The sequence below is a fragment of the Myxocyprinus asiaticus genome, chromosome 28 (genome assembly GCF_019703515.2).
Source record: "Myxocyprinus asiaticus isolate MX2 ecotype Aquarium Trade chromosome 28, UBuf_Myxa_2, whole genome shotgun sequence".
Lineage (NCBI taxonomy): Eukaryota > Metazoa > Chordata > Actinopteri > Cypriniformes > Catostomidae > Myxocyprinus > Myxocyprinus asiaticus.
Window position 1 is genome coordinate 40,902,226 of NC_059371.1, and position 19,025 is coordinate 40,921,250.

General features: G+C 41.3%; 1 pseudogene; it reads left to right on the forward strand.

Moving 5' to 3' along the window:
• Window positions 1–10,947: 10,947 nt before the first annotated feature.
• Window positions 10,948–19,025, forward strand: part of LOC127418538 (zinc finger protein 729-like) — a 48,660-nt pseudogene continuing 40,582 nt past the window's right edge.

The following is a 19,025-nucleotide window of genomic DNA, read 5'->3' on the forward strand; positions in this document are numbered from 1 at the left end:
TTAGTCGAGAGAGAGACTGGATACGACAGAGCCGAGCCAGAGCAAGGATTTTCTAATAGTGAAAGTTTATTTGTGGAAGCAGTGTGTGTTAGTGTTTAGTTTAGTGCATAAAGGTAAACTGTAAAGTGGTGTCGAGGAAGAGGGGAAATAAAGCCTCACCTGAAGAAGGAAAACTGCTTCTCGCTTCATCTTTTACACTGGTGCCGAAACCCGGGATTAAAGTTTGGGTCGAAGATAGATGGAGGTCGTCCCGTAGAGTCCTCCCAGTTGGCGGAGATCCTCCAAGCCCTCGCCAGCCTACATCAGAACCACCAACAAACGCTGCTTGAGCTCCGACAAGATCAAGACCGCCGGTTTGTCGAGCTCATGCATGCTCAAGCCGAGGACCGGCAGGCGAGCCGGAGCCTCCTCAGCCAGGGGGCATCCTCAGCCGCGACCCTGGACACACCCACGCCGTTACCCCCGCCAGCATTACAGAAAATGGGGCGGCGGACGACCCCGAGGCCTTCCTGGATTTGTTTGAGCGGACCGCCAAGATCTGGGGCTGGCCGCTCGGCCAATGGGCAGCCCGATGATCCCACTATTGTCCGGTGAAGCCCAGCTCGCGGCTCAACAACTGCCAGCGTCGAGCCTCCTGGCCTACGGAGATCTAAAAAGAGCCATCTTGCAATGGGTTGGTCGCACTCCGGAGGAAAGTCGTCAACTCTTCCGGAGCTTGAAGTTGGAAAGCTCCGACCGCCCGTTTGCCTTTGCCCAGCGGCTCAGTGACGCCTGCCGAAGATGGCTGCTAGCTGGGGATCGCGATGTCCAGGGAATTATCGACCAGGTGGTACTGGAACAGTTCACAGTTCGACTCCCAAAAGGGACGGCGGAGTGGGTCCAGTGCCACCACCCGGCGTCGTTGGAGGAAGCTATCCGACTTGCGGAGGACCACATGGCGGCGATCCCGAGGGCGGAAGATCCCTCCTACGTTTTCTTTCCTCCCTCTGTTTCTTCCCCCTCCCCTCTCTCTCTCTTGTCTGCTCTCTCTCCAGGTCCCGTTCCTGCCCCACGCAGACGAGGAGGAACTCAGCCCCTGAGACCAGTTCCCCGGGTGTGGGAGGCGACACCTTCCCCTACTCCAATGCCCCGCCGCTCTCCCCCTCGGGGGGGTGCCCGCCGACGCAAGTGCGGGCGTAGCACCTGGGCCGGCCTGCTGGAGGTCCGGAGACCCGAGCCACTTCCGAGATCAGTGCCCTCTGATGGAGCTGGGGACGGTGGTGCGGGTCTCTGACCTCCCACAGGCTGCCCCTGACCGGGCCGGAGCATACCGGATACCGGTAAGTGTCAAGGGGGGGTACTCACCAAGCGTTGGTGGATACCGGGTGTAATCAAACCACTATCCACCAACACCTGGTTCAACCCGAGGCATTGGTCACAACCAAAACTGTGAAGGTGAAATGTGTACATGGGGATATTCAAAAGTATCCGGTGGTGACCCTGACAATTAAATTTCGGGGGAAAAAGCATAGAGTGGAGGCCGCGGTTAGTTCCCGCCTCACCCATCCGCTGATTTTGGGGACTGATTGGCCTGATTTTAGAATTTTATTAAAGGGAATTTGCACGGATGGGTCCTGTATGAAAATAGGGAGATGTGTGATGTGCGATGCTCTGGCAGGGGAGGCGGAGCCGGGGCCGCCCTCGACAGCTCCACGTCATGATGACGAGAGAGGGGGAGAGGCTGCAGCCCCTCCCCTTCTCAGGAAATTCCCTGACGGGGATTTCCCTTTGGAGCAGTCGCGAGACGAAACCCTCAAACACGCCTTTGACCAAGTGAGAGTCATCGATGGTCAACGACTCCAGCCTGACATCGCCCTTTCATACCCCTATTTTGCAATTATAAATGAGCGGTTGTATCGAGTGACACAGGACACTCGGACCAAAGAGGATACAACCCAACTTTTGATTCCAAGGAGCCGCTGGGAAATGGTATTCCAGGCGGCTCATTATAATCCCATGGTGGGTCACCTAGGAGAAAGGAAAACATTGAACCGTCTAATAGCCCATTTCTATTGGCCGGGCATTGGTGGCGATGTCCGCAGGTGGTGTGCGGCATGCCGCGAATGCCAGCTGATTAATCCACCAGCCACCCCAAAAGCGCCATTGCGCCCTCTCCTTCTGATCGAGGTCCCCTTTGAGAGAATTGGAATGGACCTCGTCGGGCCATTAGAACGGTCAGCACGCGGACATCGCTTTGTATTGGTCCTAGTGGACTATGCAACGCGATATCCGGAAGCAGTGCCTCTTTGCAACATCTCAGCATGCAGTGTTGCGGAGGCACTCTTCAAAATAATCTCCCGGGTGGGGATTCCGAAAGAAATCCTCACTGATTAGGGCACAACATTATGTCACGGACACTACGTGAACTGTACGAGTTGTTAAATATTAAATCGATTCGCACCAGCGTATACCATCCTCAAACGGATGGCCTGGTGGAACGATTTAATGATTTGTAAGTTCGTGCACGATGATGCTAGAAATTGGGATAAATGGCTCGACCCCCTGTTATTTGCAGTCCCGCAAGCCTCCACTTGCTTCTCCCCGTTCGAGCTGCTGTATGGGCGACGCCCACGCGGCGTGCTTGATGTATTGCGAGAGGCCTGGGAGGAAGGACCTTCAAACAGTAAAAATGAAATTCAGTATGTTCTTGATCTTAGAGCAAAACTCCACACTTTGGGACAACTAACACAGGAGAATTTGCTCCAAGCTCAAGAACGACAGCGCCGACTGTATGACAGGGGAACTCAGCTAAGGGAATTTGCACCGGGAGATAAAGTGCTTGTATTGCTTCCCACATCGAGCTCTAAATTACTCGCCAAGTGGCAAGGACCATTTGAGGTCACACGACGAGTGGGAGATCTCGATTATGAGGTTAAACGGACCGATAGAGGGGACGCTCGTCAAATATACCACCTCAATCTCCTGAAATTGTGGAGGGAGGCGGTTCCCGTGACGTTGGCCACGGTAGTTCCCGAGAAGGTGGAGCTTGGACCGGAGGCGAGTTCAAAACATAAACAGTTCACCCCAGTCATTTGCGGAGACCACCTCTCACCGAGCCAACTCCCGGAGGTTGCTAGGTTGCAACAGGAGTTTGCGGATGTGTTCTCCCCTCTACCGGGACGCACAAACCTCATCCATCACCACATCAAGACCGAGCTGGAGGTGGTGGTACGTAGCCGCCCCTATCGATTACCCGAACACAAAAAGAAAATTGTTCGGGAAGAATTGGATGCGATGCTTGATATGGGGGTAATAGAAGAATCCCACAGTGATTGGTCCAGCCCAGTCGTTCTAGTGCCTAAGAGCGACGGGTCTGTACGGTTCTGTGTGGATTACAGGAAAGTCAACGCGGTGTCTAAATTTGATGCATATCCAATGCCTCACGTTGATGAGCTGCTCGATCGGTTGGGCACTGCTTGTTTTTATTTGACATTGGATTTGACGAAGGGTTATTGGCAGATCCCCTTGACACCGATTTCCCGTGAGAAAACCGCCTTCTCCACACCGTTTGGTTTACACCAATTTGTGACACTTCCGTTCTGTTTGTTTGGAGCCCCGGCTACGTTTCAGCGTCTCATGGACCGAATCCTCAGACCGCATTCAACCTACGCCGCTGCCTATTTAGATGACATCATCATTTATAGCAATGATTGGCAGCGGCATATGCAACATCTGAGGGCGGTTCTGAGATCGCTGCGCCGAGCGGGACTCACAGCGAATCCGAAGAAGTGCGCGATTGGACGGGTGGGGGTACGGTATCTGGGGTTCCACTTGGGCCACGGGCAGGTGCGTCCCCAAATTGACAAGACAGCAGCGATTGCGACCTGCCCGAGACCCAAGACCAAAAAGGGGGTGAGACAGTTCCTGGGGCTGGCTGGCTATTATAGAAGGTTCGTACCTAATTATTCGGACGTCACCAGCCCGCTGACTGATCTCACTAAAAAGGGAGCTCCAGATCCGGTCCAGTGGATGGAGCAGTGTCAACAGGCGTTTACGCAAGTTAAAGCTGCACTTTGCGGGGGGCCGCTTTTACACTCACCTGACTTCTCTCTCCCTTTTATTTTACAGACAGATGCTTCAGACAGGGGGCTGGGGGCCGTACTCTCGCAGGTGGTGAAGGGGGAGGAGCACCCGGTGCTGTACATTAGCCGTAAGCTCTCGTTAAGGGAAACTAAGTACAGCACCGTGGAAAAGGAGTGTCTCGCCATCAGTGGGCGGTCCTCACTCTCCGATACTACCTGCTGGGGCGGGCCTTCACCCTCTGCTCGGATCACGCCCCACTCCAGTGGCTCCATCGCATGAAAGATACTAATGCCCGGATCACCTGTTGGTATCTGGCTCTTCAGCCGTTTAAGTTCAAGGTGGTCCACAGACCAGGGGCGCAGATGGCTGTCGCCGACTTCCTTTCCAGGAATGGGGGGGGAGTGGTAGGCAGGCCGGATGCCACCCCGGCCTGAGTCGGGCGGTGGGGATATGTGGCAGCGGGGGCGTGGTCAAGCATCTCTCCGGAGAGAGAGAAAGCGGTAAGGGCGCTTACACCTGAGCTAAATTATGTCTAACACCTGTCTCTAATTTCAGTGAGCATGGGGAGAGCGGCATAAATAGATCGACACAACACTTAGTCGAGAGAGAGACTGGATACGACAGAGCCAAGCCAGAGCAAGGATTTTCTAATAGTGAAAGTTTATTTGTGGAAGCAGTGTGTGTTAGTGTTTAGTTTAGTGCATAAAGGTAAACTGTAAAGTGGTGTCGAGGAAGAGGGGAAATAAAGCCTCACCTGAAGAAGGAAAACTGCTTCTCGCTTCATCTTTTACAATGACAATCGACTGTCATGTCAGAATGTGTTACAATAAAGATGGTTTTATTACTAAAAAGTTTACAGCTGTTTTTATTGTCATTTTAGAAATGCTATCTAAAACAGGGGGAAAAATGCATCGGATCTGCACGAATCATAAATCACATTTTTATTCGAAATGGCAAATTATGAAGAGAGCTGAGCAGAGCTTTACTTGACTTAAAGGGTTAGCTCAACCAAAAATGACAATTCTCTCATCATTTACTCACCTTCATGCCATCCCATATGTGTGACTTTTTTCTTCCGCTGAACACAAACTAAGATTTTAGAAGAATATTTCAGCTCTGTAGGTCCTCAGGCAAGTGAATGGGTACCAAAATTTTGAAGCTCCAAAAACACATAAAGCCAACATAAAAGTAATCCATACAACTGCAGTGGTTAAATCTAAATCTTCAGAAGTGATATGATAAGTCTTTCACATTCTTGTTCTTTTGTTTTTGATGATTGACATACTTTGTGTATATCACCACCTACTGGTTAGGAAGGAGAATTTAAAGTAAAAAAAAGGACCTATATTGATTGTTTCTCATTAACACCTATCATATCACTTCTGAAAACAGATTTAACCACTGGAATTTTATGGATTACTTTTATGCTGCCTCTGTGTGCATTTTGGAGCTTAACATTTTTGGTACCTATTTATTTGCATTGTATGGACAAACAGAGCAGAAATATTCATTGAACTTAATTTGTGTTCTGAATATGAAAGAATGTCATACACATCTGAGAAGGCATGAGGGTAAGTGAGTGATCAGAAATTTTTCATTTCTGGGTGAACTCTCTCTTTTACATTGTTCTAACCATTCAAACAGCTAATGTTAGTGTCATCTCCAACTTTTTGGCAAACATGCAGTTCTCCAGTGCAGCAGTTAGTTAGAAACTACTGTGTTTAGTGTAGTCATGTGCTACAACAAATTCCTCACAGAGTAATGAATTGTTTGTTTTTTCACCTTTAGAGGCTGCTGTTATACTGTAGAAGCTTCCAGCACTGTAAACAGAGAAATAACAAAAGAAAAAACTTTCGCAACTAACAACGTTGTTTTTTATAATTTATTTATTTATTTTTTTGATAACCGATAGTTTCAAAAAGCAACTATCGGCACTGATATATCAGACCCATATGACTTTCTCTGACCGAGGCTTACGTTCAAACTAAATGACTAAAATCATGAAGTGCTCAACCACACATTATAGCGACCACGAGGAGGTTACCCCATGTGACTCTACCCTCCCTAGCAACCGGGCCAATTTGGTTGCTTAGAAGACCTGGCTGGAGATTAGAGTTCAGTTTGATTTAAAACATTTTCTCACATTTTTCCCTCTTGAACTGATTATTTTTATTTATTTTTTTCCAATGTACTGTGTTCATTGTAGAGCTGATGAAAGTGCAAAAGGAACAACAAGACCTGAATGAAGTGGAGGAGAAACTTCAGTATCAGAAACATTATGATTTCATAACTGGAGAAAAATCTTTGAGTGGCTCAAAGATTAAGCAGAATTTCACTCTAAAAAATCTCAAAGAAGAGCTGCCAAAAATACTTTCACCTGCACTCAGTGTGGAAAGTGTTTCACAAGCAAAAGCAATCTTAATCCACACTAGAGCTCATACTGGAGAGAGACCTTACATGTGCCATCAGTGTGGAAAAGGTTTCACATATGCAGACCTCCTCAAAATTCATCTCCACTGTCTCTCTGGAGAAAGACCATTTGAATGTGATCAGTGTGGAAAAACATTTGTTGTGGCAAAGTACCGAAAAACACACCCGAAAACTCACACAAATGAGAAGTCTTACAAGTGTTCTTTTTGTGGAAACAGTTTTGCACACCTGTCTTATTTGATAGTGCACCAGAAAATACATACCAGTGTAGGGGCTCATATGCACTTTGATTGTGGGAAGACTTTTATTAAAGCCGACCACTTGAAACGGCACTAAATAATTCATGCTGGAGAAAAACCATACAAGTGCTCACACTGTGGAAAGAGTTTCACTCGGAAAGTCTGAAAACACATGAGAGAATCCATACTGGAGGAAACATTTACCACTTCATGTGAGAGGAGTTTCAGCAGAGCAGATCAGGTAGTTGCTCATATGAAAAGTTGCTGCCTGAAGTAATTACAGGGAGAAGTCCTTATTCAGTTACGTTTCAAGTAAATAGTTGAAAATTCAGAAAATCCCAAAGATTAAATTACTTCCAAAAGAACTGTGTAGTCTAAGAAGATTAGTTTGCTAAAATCACCTGTTGTGGTGAAGTTTGGCCTTGTTCAACATTGTATTAATGAGCCGTTTCCACCTTGTATTAAAAATTTTTTTTGGTGATCCGATCACAAGTGGTCAGTGCTAAATTCAGGCAGAAACGGGGTCCACCACAATCCTGAATGTGTCCCGGACAGCAGTGAAGCACCATCCCTCACCTGTCAATCAAATGCTAAAACAAGAGTTTGAACTTTGCTGGTTATGTGCGTCTTTAAAAGGAACTAACCGTCCAATCAGAAAATGTGATAAAGTGAATACATATGCAAGCACGAGAACCTCACGGATCATGGATGACAATCATGAATATCTGAAGCTCAAGTTAATAAAATAAACAGAGAACTCTGATCAAAGTGTTTCATTTGTGCTTAGACTAGATTTCATTTGCATCTTTTTTGCAGTTTATTATCATGCAGTAACACACTAACATAGTGATTGATATGTGTCATCATGAAATCAGAGACCCTCTCCTCGAAAACTCAACACAAGTGGTCACACGAGACAAATGATGACAGTACCAGGTAGAAACAGCAAGGCTTGTGATTGGATCCCTGAAAACGCACCTTAATACAAGTTGGAAACAGGGCCAATAAGGTCATGCGACATTGTATTAATAAAGTCAATAATTAAGTAATTGTATTAATTCTGAAAACTTGTTTGAATATTTTAGGATGCTTTTCTGTTATGAGTGGGTTAAATGGAAACAAATCTGTTTTCAATTTTTTCTCTATGTTGTTGACTAAAAATACTTTCTTGTATTATAAAAGACAAAAACTACTCTAATGGTGATAAAAGTTAACCAGTCAAGATGTGCAATTTATTACTTTCAGAACTACTGTTATAGGCAAAAATCAGTTACCGATAGTTAGGCATGTGACCGTATTCGGTTATACGGTATATCGCGGTAATTTGATTCTAGAGTTCTTATCAGGCAGATCTTTTAAAGCAAAAGTACATTCATCCCTGTCGTCATCATATAATGTGGGCTGTGGGGTACCGCAAGGTAGTGTTATCAGCCTGATGCTATTTAATATAATGATAAACAATATATTTGATGATGTGAGACTTGGAATAGGGGCTACATTATATGCTGACGATTAGGCTGTGTGGAAAATAGGAAGAAATGTAGCATATGTTGCTGCTGCTCTTCAAAAAGCTCTGTTGACTGTGGAAAAATGGTAATTTAAATGGGGTTTTAAAATGTCAATTAATAAGTCCTGTACTATGCTTTTTTTTTTTTCTTTTTTTTTTTTCAAAGAAAACTAGGCTTCTGTTAGAAGAACTTGCGTATGGGAGCTTATTAGAAAGAGTAAGTGTGTTCACATACCTAGGTTTGTGGTTTGACAGTAGATATACCTGGAAAACAAATATTAGTTCCATAGAAACCAAGAATAAGAAGGTCATAAATCTGATGAGGGCCATTTTGGGGTGCATTTGGGGAGCAGATAAGAAGTCACTGATGACGATATACAATCTTATGCTCAGACCTATACTTGATTATGGATGCTTCATTTTTAATGGAGCTGCTAAATCCAATCTCAGTAGGCCAGATAGAGTACAGCATAAGGCCATTAGACTACACAATGTAGCCATTCGTACTACACCAGTGAGTGCTCTGTTGGTGGAATCGGGGAGTTACCATTATATTTACTTCGGAAAAATTGTCATTAACTTACTGGACAAGACTAAAAGGTAGCAAGACTAACCATATAGCGTCAAATGTACTAGAAGATTGCTGGGAATACTAAAATGCCCAAGGTATATGCTTTGGATGGACAATTAACAATGAGGCAAAATAATATAATATATTAAATATGAACATTGTACCTGTCCTGGGATAGTCCTGGGAGTTGTTCCTCCTTGGCTTTTCCCAGCGACAAACATAGATATACACTGGCGGCCAAAAGTTTGGAATAATGTACAGATTTTGCTCTTATGGAAAGAAATTGGTACTTTTTATTTACCAAAGTGGCATTCAGATTATCACAATTTATAGTCAGGACATTAATAATGTGAAAAAATTACTATTACAATTTGAAAAAAATGTTCAGAACTTCTTAAACTACTTCAAAGAGTTCTCATCAAAAAATCCTCCACGTGCAGCAATGACAGCTTTGCAGATCCTTGTTATTCTAGCTGTCAGTTCGTCCAGATACTCAGGTGACATTTCACCCCACACTTCCTGTAGCACTTGCCATAGATGTGGCTGTCTTGTCGGGCACTGCACACACACCTTACAGTCTAGCTGATCCCAAAAAAGCTCAATGGGGTTAAGATCCATAACACTCTTTTCCAAAAAGCTGTTGTCCAATGTCTGTTTCTTTGCCCACTCTAACCTTTTCTTTTTGTTTTTCTGTTTCAAAAGTGGCTTTTTCTTTGCAATTCTTCCCATAAGATCTGCACCCCTGAGTCTTCTCTTTACTGTTGTACATGAAACTGGTGTTGAGCGGGTAGAATTCAATGAAGCTGTCAGCTGAGGACATGTGAGGCGTCTATTTCTCAAACTAGAGACTCTGATGTACTTATCCTCTTGTTTAGTTGTACATCTGGCCTTCCACATCTCTTTCTGTCCTTGTTAGAGTCAGTTGTCCTTTGTCTTTGAAGACTGTAGTATACACCTTTGTATGAAATCTTTAGTTTTTTGGCAATTTAAAGCATTGTTAGCCTTCATACCTCAAAACAATGATTGACTGACAAGTTTCTAGAGAAAGCTGTTTCTTTTTTTGCCATTTTTGACCTAATATTGACCTTAAGACATGCCAGTCTATTGCATACTGTGGCAACTCACAAAAACAATGTTAAGCTTAATTTAACAAACCAAATAGCTTTCAACTGTGTTTGATATAATGGCAAGTGATTTTCTAATACTAAATTAGCAATTTAGCATGATTACTCAAGGATAAGGTGTTGGAGTGATGGCTGATGTCTAGATTTGATCAAAAATGACTTTTTTCAAATAGTGTTGGTGCTGTTTTTTACATCAGTAATGTCCTGACTATACTTTGTGATCAGCTGAATGCCACTTTGGTGAATTAAAGTACCGATTTCCTTCCGAAACAGCACAAAATCTGTACATTATTCCAAACTTTTGGCCGACAGTGTAAGTCTTGCTGAAAAGAAAGACATGTATGAGGTTAATGTAGGTGATTATGTAAAAAATAACATTGATAGTCAGTAGTACTATTCCTTTCTTCAGATGTATACAGATGGATCTAAGGATCCGGAGACGGGACATACTGGTATTGGAGTATTTATACCAGAATTCCAGTATCGAATAACTAAAAGGTTATCAAATAAGTTATCAATTTATTCAGCTGAATTAGTGGCTGTATTGGTGGGCCTTCAATGGGTGTAGGAGGTGCGGCCAGAAAGAGCAATTCTATGTTCAGATTCTTTGTCAGCCCTTAATAGCTTAAATTATTTTAAAACTATCAGAGAAGATCTTATATTAGACATATTAATGGTCTTGATGTCACTAGACAGGATGGGAATCAATGTGAGGTTTTGTTGGATACCAGCACATGCTTGGATAAATGGGAATGAAAAGGCAGATCAGCTTGCAAAAAAGGTCCTTAAAAGAAGTAATGAGGATATACAGGTTCCATTAGGTCGAGATGAGGTCAAATCATTTATGACCTTTTAAATAAATAATGAATTGTAAAGGAGATGGGATTCTTGTGCTACTGGAGACAGTTCTGTGGTATACATCCACTGGTTAGAGGGGAGTCTGGAAGCTTGGGTAGAAACAGAAGAGAGGAGGTGATTTTATCGAGACTTCGTTTTGGATATACTGGTTTAAATGCTCATTTATTCTTAATGGGAAAACACAGTACAGGTCAGTGCTGTCATTGTGGTATGATTGAGACAGTGGAACATGCTATTATGTCTTGTAAACAATATGCTGAAGAAAGGGATATCCTGAAAGAAGGTCAAAGATAGTGAATTTTAACTGGATGTTGAAGACCGGAATAAGGGCAGCGGGTATTTGTAGAGCCATTATGACTTTCTGGTGAATACAAGGTTAGAGATGCGTATATGATGTGATGGTGAACAGACTAGGGAGGACATTTTAACAGGGTGCATACACATAGTCTTGATGAACACCCCGAGATGTTGAGGTTTAGGTAATAGGACTGAAAATGCAGCAGTTTATACCTCACATGGAGGGGAATATATATATATATATATTTATTTTTTATTTTTTATTTATTTATTTATTTATTTATTTATTTATTTTTTTAAGTATAGGTGGCGGTATACACCAAAGGTAGTCCACCCGCCATCAAATACTGTTAAGAAGAAGAATTGGTTTCAGCTCTCAATCGGTGCGTGTCTAATGTGTTTTATATCGTTTGTGAGATTTATATTTATTTTTATGTGTACTTTTTCTCTCTTTGATGTATTAATTATCGTAAACGAAGCTTACTATCCCCGTATGTGGCGGTGTTGTGACGGGCGCTTCAAAATGATCGGTTTTTAGGAGAAACAAGCAGAAATCTGATAATATCATGATTAATTTCTGGTATATGAGCTCGTTAAATCCATCCGCTGATTGTAATAACTTCAGTGAAGGCTATTAGATGTTGAATAAAGCTTGTGATGGGTTAATATCCGATAATATTCATGCTGTCAGGAAAATGAAACCAAACACAAGCCCATTTAAATATATACCATCTCAGAAACATTTTGTTTTGTTTACAGATCTGTTGAAGATGAAGAAAGAGGTGATGAAGACAAAACTGATGGAGAGAGACAGTTTACAGGTTAAACATTCATTTCATCATTTAACTGAATCACAGTGTCTGTTTGTCTTTTCCAGAGCAGAGTCTTGTTAGATTTTAATGAACTTTTAAAGTTGAGATTGTAAGTAAGTTTCAAATGATGTGATATGACTGTGACTCTGTGATGATGAACGGTACAGATGTGATTGTGTTGTGTTTGTCAGGAGCTGGAAAAGGTTTCCTGTCAATCTTCAGTGTGTGTGACTGATGGGACCTCCACAGAATGTCAGGATTCAGTGTGGAGCGGCAGAGATCAGTCCACACCACAGCGGCTGCTGGACAAACTCTCTGAACAGAGATCCAGAGACACACAGGACTCACAGCTCACTTTACTCTGTTCTACTGATGCTCAGGAGAGTGTGTGTGACAGTAATCAGGGTGATCAAACCTCCACAGAGTCTCTGACTTCTGTCTGTAACACTGGAGAACAGCAGATGCTGCAGACATCAGTGAAGATTGAAGTGAAGCAGGAGGAGATAAAAGAAGAAAACACAACAGAGGAACAACAGATTGATGAAGATGATGAACAGCAGATGCTGCAGACACCAGTGAAGATTGAAGTGAAGCAGGAGGAGATAAAAGAAGAAAACGCAGCAGAGAAACAACAGAGTGATGAAGATGATGATGAACAGCAGATGCTGCAGACACCAGTGAAGATGTGTTCAGTGAAGCTGCTGGACTGCAGGAACCTGATGAAGATGAGAAGAGAAACCACAACAGAGGAACAACAGAAAGATGAAGATAATGATGATGATGATGTCATTCCTTCAGGTATGTTTCTTCCTTTAATGTTTTACACTTTCATGATAATCGACTGTCATATGTTAGAGTCTATTACCAGATGAGTATTATCACTCAATAGTTGCACTGTTGAAGCGATATAATAAGTGTGGATGAGAAACAATCAATATTTACAACCCTCTACAGACACTTTGGAGAAAAAATCGCCATTGGCTAGTAAATTCTGTTACTCACCAGACTATTGACAACATGTTGAAAACTAAAAAGATATTAAAACCGAGAAGGGGCATCAAATATACAGTAGAGGCCAAAAAAATTGGCATTCTTGGTAAATATGTGCAAAGAAGGCTGCGAAAAAAAATCTGCATTGTTTATCCTTATGATCTTTCATTCAAAACATTCACAAAAATCTAAAATTAATTGAAGTAAAACAATTGAAACAGGGGAAATATCTCATTATTAAATAAATATTTTTCTCCAAAACACATTGGCCATAATTATTGGCACCATTTTATTCAATACTTTTTGCAACCTCCCTTTGCCAAGATAACAGTTCTGGGCATTCTCTTATAATGCCTAATGAGGTTGCAGCACACCTGGCAAGGGATCCGAGACCATTCCTCCACACAGAATCTCTACAGATCCTTCAAATTCAGAGGTCTATGTTGGTGGACTCTCCTCTTCAGTTCACCCCACAAATTGTCTATGGAGTTCAGGTCAGGGGACTGGGATGGCCATGGCAGAACCTTGATTTTGTGGTCAGTGAAACATTTTTGTGTTGATTTTGGATCATTGTCCTGCTGGAAGATCCAACCAGGGCCCATTGCAAGCTTTCTGGCAGAGGCAGTCATGTTTTGATTTTTTATCTGTTGGTTTTTGATAGAGTCCTTAATGACATGTATCCGAACAAGATGTCCAGGACCTGAAAAACCAGAAAAACAGCCCCACAACATTGAAGATACAGAACCACATTTAACCGTGGGCATTGGGTACTACTTCATCTCTGTGTACACCAAACCCATCTCTGGTGTTTGCTGCCAAAAAAACTCTTTTTTTGTTTTTGTTTTGTCTGACCATAGAACCTGGTCCCATTTGAAGTTCCAGTAGTGTCTGGCAAACTGAAGACGCTTGATTTTGTTGTGATGAGAGCAGAGGCTTTTTTTCTTGAAACCCTCCCAAACAACTTGTGGTGATGTCTGATATTTTATTTGAGACTTTCTGACCCCAAGACCCAACTAATTTCTGCAGTTCTCCAGCTGTGATCCTTGGAGATTCTTTGGCCACTTGAACCATCCTCCTCACTGTGCGTGGAGACAATAAAGACACACGTCCTTTTCCAGGCCGATTTGTAAGATCTCCAGTTGATTGGAACTTCTTAATTATTGCCCTGATGTAGAAAATGGGTATTTTCAATGCTTTGGCTATTTTCTTATAGCCACTTCCCATTTTGTGAATCTCAACAACTTTTTGTCACACATCAGAACTATATTCTTTAGTCTAACCCACTGTGATTGATGATTAAGGGAATTTGGCCTGTGTGTTACTTCATATTTATACCCCTGTGAAACAGGAAGTCATGGCTGAACAATTTCATGTTCCTAGTCATCCAGGAGCACTAAAAAATTTAAAATATGAATGTAAATATACTTCAGATATATTTTATTCATAAGAATTTCTAGGGGTGCCAATAATTGTGGCCAACATGTTTTGGAGAAAATATTTATTTAATAATGAGATATTTCCCCTCTTTCAATTGTTTTACTTCAATTAAAGGTTAGATTTTTGTGAATTTTTTGAATGAAAGATCAAAAGGATAAACAATGCATATTTGTTTTCACAGCCTTCTTTGCCCCTATTTACCAAGGGTGCCAATATTTTGGCCACTACTGTGTGTATGTATATATATATATATATACACAAGTACTGTGCAAAAGTCTTAGGCACATAAGAAGTCTTAAGATGGTTATTTATATCTTCAGCTTTAGTGTGTCAATAAGAAATATAAATGTTAGACTCCCAAACATTACTTTTGCTAATAGAAAGATTAGAATAGAAGAACAGGGAGCCCTGCAACAGATGTCATGGCCCCCACAGAGCCCCCCACTGAACATCGTGTCAGTCTGAGATTACATAAAGAGACAGAAACAATTGAGACAGCCTAAATAGATTGAAGAACTGTGGTGAATTCTACAAGAAGCTTGGTACATCCTATCTGCCAACAACCAAGAAAAACTGTGTCCAGGCGTACCTAGGAGAATTGGTGCTGTTTTAAAGGCAAAGGTGGTCACACCAAATATTGATTTAGCTTTTTAAGTTTACTGGACTTTGTATGACATTAAATGATAAATGAAAACTATTTATGTCATTATTTTGAAGACATCTTCACAATGCATCATATATAATATATTTATACTGTATATTAGTGTTCATAAACATATATGATTTCATGCAATATAGTGTACGAGATTTTACATTTTATTTTCAGATTTTGCTTTTGATCCTTTTAATCACATATTAGCTTGTGTTCAAATGTACTAATTTCACATTCTATCAATTTATATGATGTCATGAAATTGCATTTTTAATAATGATACAAGCTGTTGTTACTGCTTTTAACAAAATATTCACAAGGTTGGAACCTAATGAAAACTGAATAAGCAATTATATGATAAAAATAATAATTTAAGTGCTACTATAGTTGAAGTCAGAAGTTTGCATACACTTAGGTTGAAGTAATTATCAGTTTTTTTTAACAACTCCACAGATTTAATATTAGCAAACTATAGTTTTGGCAAGTCGTTTAGGAGATCTACTTTGTGCATGACACGAGTAATTTTTAATTTTAATTTGTATCACAATTCCAGTGGGTCAGAAGTTTACATGCACTAAGTTAACTGAGCCTTTAAGCAGCTTGGAAAATTCCAGAAAATTATGTCAAGCTTAAGGTACCACATTCATCTGTACAAACAATAGTACGCAAGTATAAAGACCATGGGACCATGCAGCCATCATACCCGCTCAGGTCTCCTAGAGATGAACGTAGTTTGCGGCGAAAAGTGCAAATCAATCCCAGAACAGCAGCAATGGACCTTGTGAAGATGCTGGAGAAAACAGGTAGACAAGTATCTATATCCACAGTAAAACGAGTGATATAACGACTTAACCTGAAAGACTGCTCAGCAAGGAAGAAGCCACTGTTCCAAAACTGCCAGAAAAAGCCAGATTACAGTTTGCAAGTGCACATGGGGAAAAAGATCTCACTGTTTGGAGAAATGTCCTCTGGTCTAATGAAACAAAAATTTAACTGTTTGGCCAGAATGACCATTGTTATTTTTGGAGGAAAAAGGGTGAGGCTTGCAAGCCGAAGAACACCATCCCAACCGTGAAGCATGGGGGTGGCAGCATCATGTTGTGGGGGTGCTTTGCTGCAGGAGGGACTGGTGCACTTCACAAAATAGATGGCATCATGAGGAAGGAATATTATGAGGATATACTGAAGCAATATCTCAAGACATCAGCCAGGAAGTTAAAGCTTGTTTACAAATGGATCTTCCAAATGGACAATGACCCCAAGCATACCTCCAAAGTTGTGGCAAAATGGCTTAAGGACAACAAAGTCAAGGTATTGGAGTGGCCATCACAAAGCCCTGACCTCAATCCGATAGAAAATTTGTGGGCAGAACTGAAAAAGCGTGTGCGAGCAAGGAGGTCCACAAACCTGACTCAGTTACACCAGTTCTGTCTGGAAGAATGGGCCAAAATTCCAGCAACTTATTGTGAGAAGCTTGTGGAAGGCTACCCAAAACATCTGACCCAAGTTAAATAATTTATAGGCAATGCTACCAAATACTAACAAAGTGTATGTAAACTTCTGACCCACTGGGAATGTGATGAAAGAAATAAAAGCTGAAATAAATCATTCTCTCTACTATTATTCTGACATTTCACATTCTTAAAATAAAGTAGTGATCCTAACTGACCTAAGACAGGGAATGTTTTCTACGATTAAATGTCAGGAATTGTGAAAAACTGAGTTTAAATGTATTTGGCTAAGATGTATGTAAACTTCTGACTTCAACTGTATATCAAAAATAGGCAAAAAAAAAAAAAAAAAAAAGGGTTTTTACCAAACCCTTACATAGATGCGACACAAACCTATTTGTTAAATTCTTTAATAATTAGTTACAAGTTAAAATATTTCACAGTATATGATTGTGCCTTTTAAATATTTATGTATTTACATATTTATTACAATTACTACATTGCCACAATTTGTACCACGTTTGTTTATATGCACTTGTGCGATTTTCTTCGAGTTTACATTGATGTATATAACAAGCTCTAAATTGGTACTGTCTCTTTAATAGAATGGCTGCTCCACAAGCAAATGTTGTTTATTGCACAGCAGGCATTAACGAGAGAGAAGTTGCACGGTGGTTTTTCGCTCATCCGTGCAATGAATGATTAGAAATAATGTTTATTTTTATCTTTTTGAAAGGATTTTAAAAGAAACATGAAATGAAAATTGGGTACCTGGGTCTCGTCTTTGGATACAAAATACACGGAATGAAGCAAAAGGAAACCTTTACTTGAATAATGTGTATTGACTTGCTTGTACAAATATTTATTGTACACATTCTCAAATTTAAGTCTACAAGGTTTTGTGTTTTACAACACTTTTACCTTGTAACAGACGTCCAACAGGCACATTACTGTTCTGTAGCCATGCTTTAAAAAAGAGAGTGTTGTGGAAAAAAGTACAGGGGAAAGTTTAACCAAAGTCAGAGTTGATGTTGTTAAATGCAATGTCAATGCCATTTCACGGCTGAACTAAAGTGATGGTGACATAGGGCTGGGCGATATGAACCAAAAATCATATCTCTGTATTTTTAGGCTGAATGGCGATAGACAATATATATCTCAGTATTTTCTACGAAGTGGGCTAATTGTTCAATTGCAAGTCAAAGCTACATGTGAGATGGTAAATTAAGCTTGCAACATGTTTTGTTTCAGGGTAGAAGACTTTTCGGGCTGCAAAGGCTTCACAGCCGGGGTGGCAGCAGCAGCACTAAGTTTAACACACTCTTCGTACTGCAAGTTATGTTTGCGCCCCAAAATCCCACAATGCACTGTAAAAACCAGGGAGCATCGATGCTCACTATGTCCCCTTACCGGAAACGTCCTTGTGTCTTCTGAAATCTCTCATGTCATTAGATGACGAGCACAAGTGTAAAACTAAAAGGTCCAAGCATTATTTTCTCTTAAAAAGAGATGTTGTTTGTAATGTCTTTCATTCATAATTACCATGAAAGTGAAACAATCTTTTAAATGTTTAAGTTGTAAAAGAAGATTTAAAATACACTATATTTTCATTCCTTATGCCATTTATCTGTTATAATAGACCTTTTCCACAGACTGTGATGACGCATTTCCTCTTTTATTAGCATATATCTTGCTTTTTCTTTTATATTATACATTTTTTAAATATTGAGTTTAATTGAAAACATTATGCTTTGTGTTATATTACCCTTTAATTAGTTTTAAAAAATGAATTACCACAGCTGCGAGGGGGTTTCTATGACAGCTGCTGAGAGTGACCGTACATTTGGCGTCTTCTCCCATTTTACTATCTTAATCCACTGCTCTCGATATCTGTCCTCTTCTGGAAAGTCATTCAAACATAATAGTGGATTTTTCTTTTGGTCTTGGAGCAAATGGGTAAGTGAAAATAATATTTGCTGTGATCTTCAAGTCACTACTGTCGAAGTTTACCCTGCAAACGTTTACTTCTGCGTTCCAAAACCCGGAGTGTGAAAAAGGTCTATAACACTGTACATTTGAATATCTTAAACGAAAATGAATGATAGTGTCATTTATACAGCAATGGTGCTGATTAATATCAGCTGCGCTTCAATGCGTGAGCTCGTTATTGTGTCGCGGGTGATTGAGTCATAAGTGTCCCAATGTTCAGTTGATCAGTACCCTTACCAGTGCCCGAATTCGTGTTCACGATATACTGATTCACGACATAGGGAGCTAGGGAACTGATTGAGACACAGGGTGAGTTTTCTTTGGCAGTGTGGACCAGCGCTGTGTCTCCCATGTTGCAGGAGAACTTGTGAGCGAGTGAGGTTGAGATTGCGCGCAGAGGGAGAGTGGGAGCGGGGTTGCACGGAGAATGTGAGAGTGGAGAGATGCAAACACTGGCACGGCCTTACGGAAGGAACGGGTTATGTAACGCAACATCAAACTATATCGATATAAATGGTATTGGTATCCTATATCTTGTTTGAAAATATATCGATATATCTTTAAAAGTCGATATACCGCCCAGCCCTGTGGTGACAGCGCGATCTC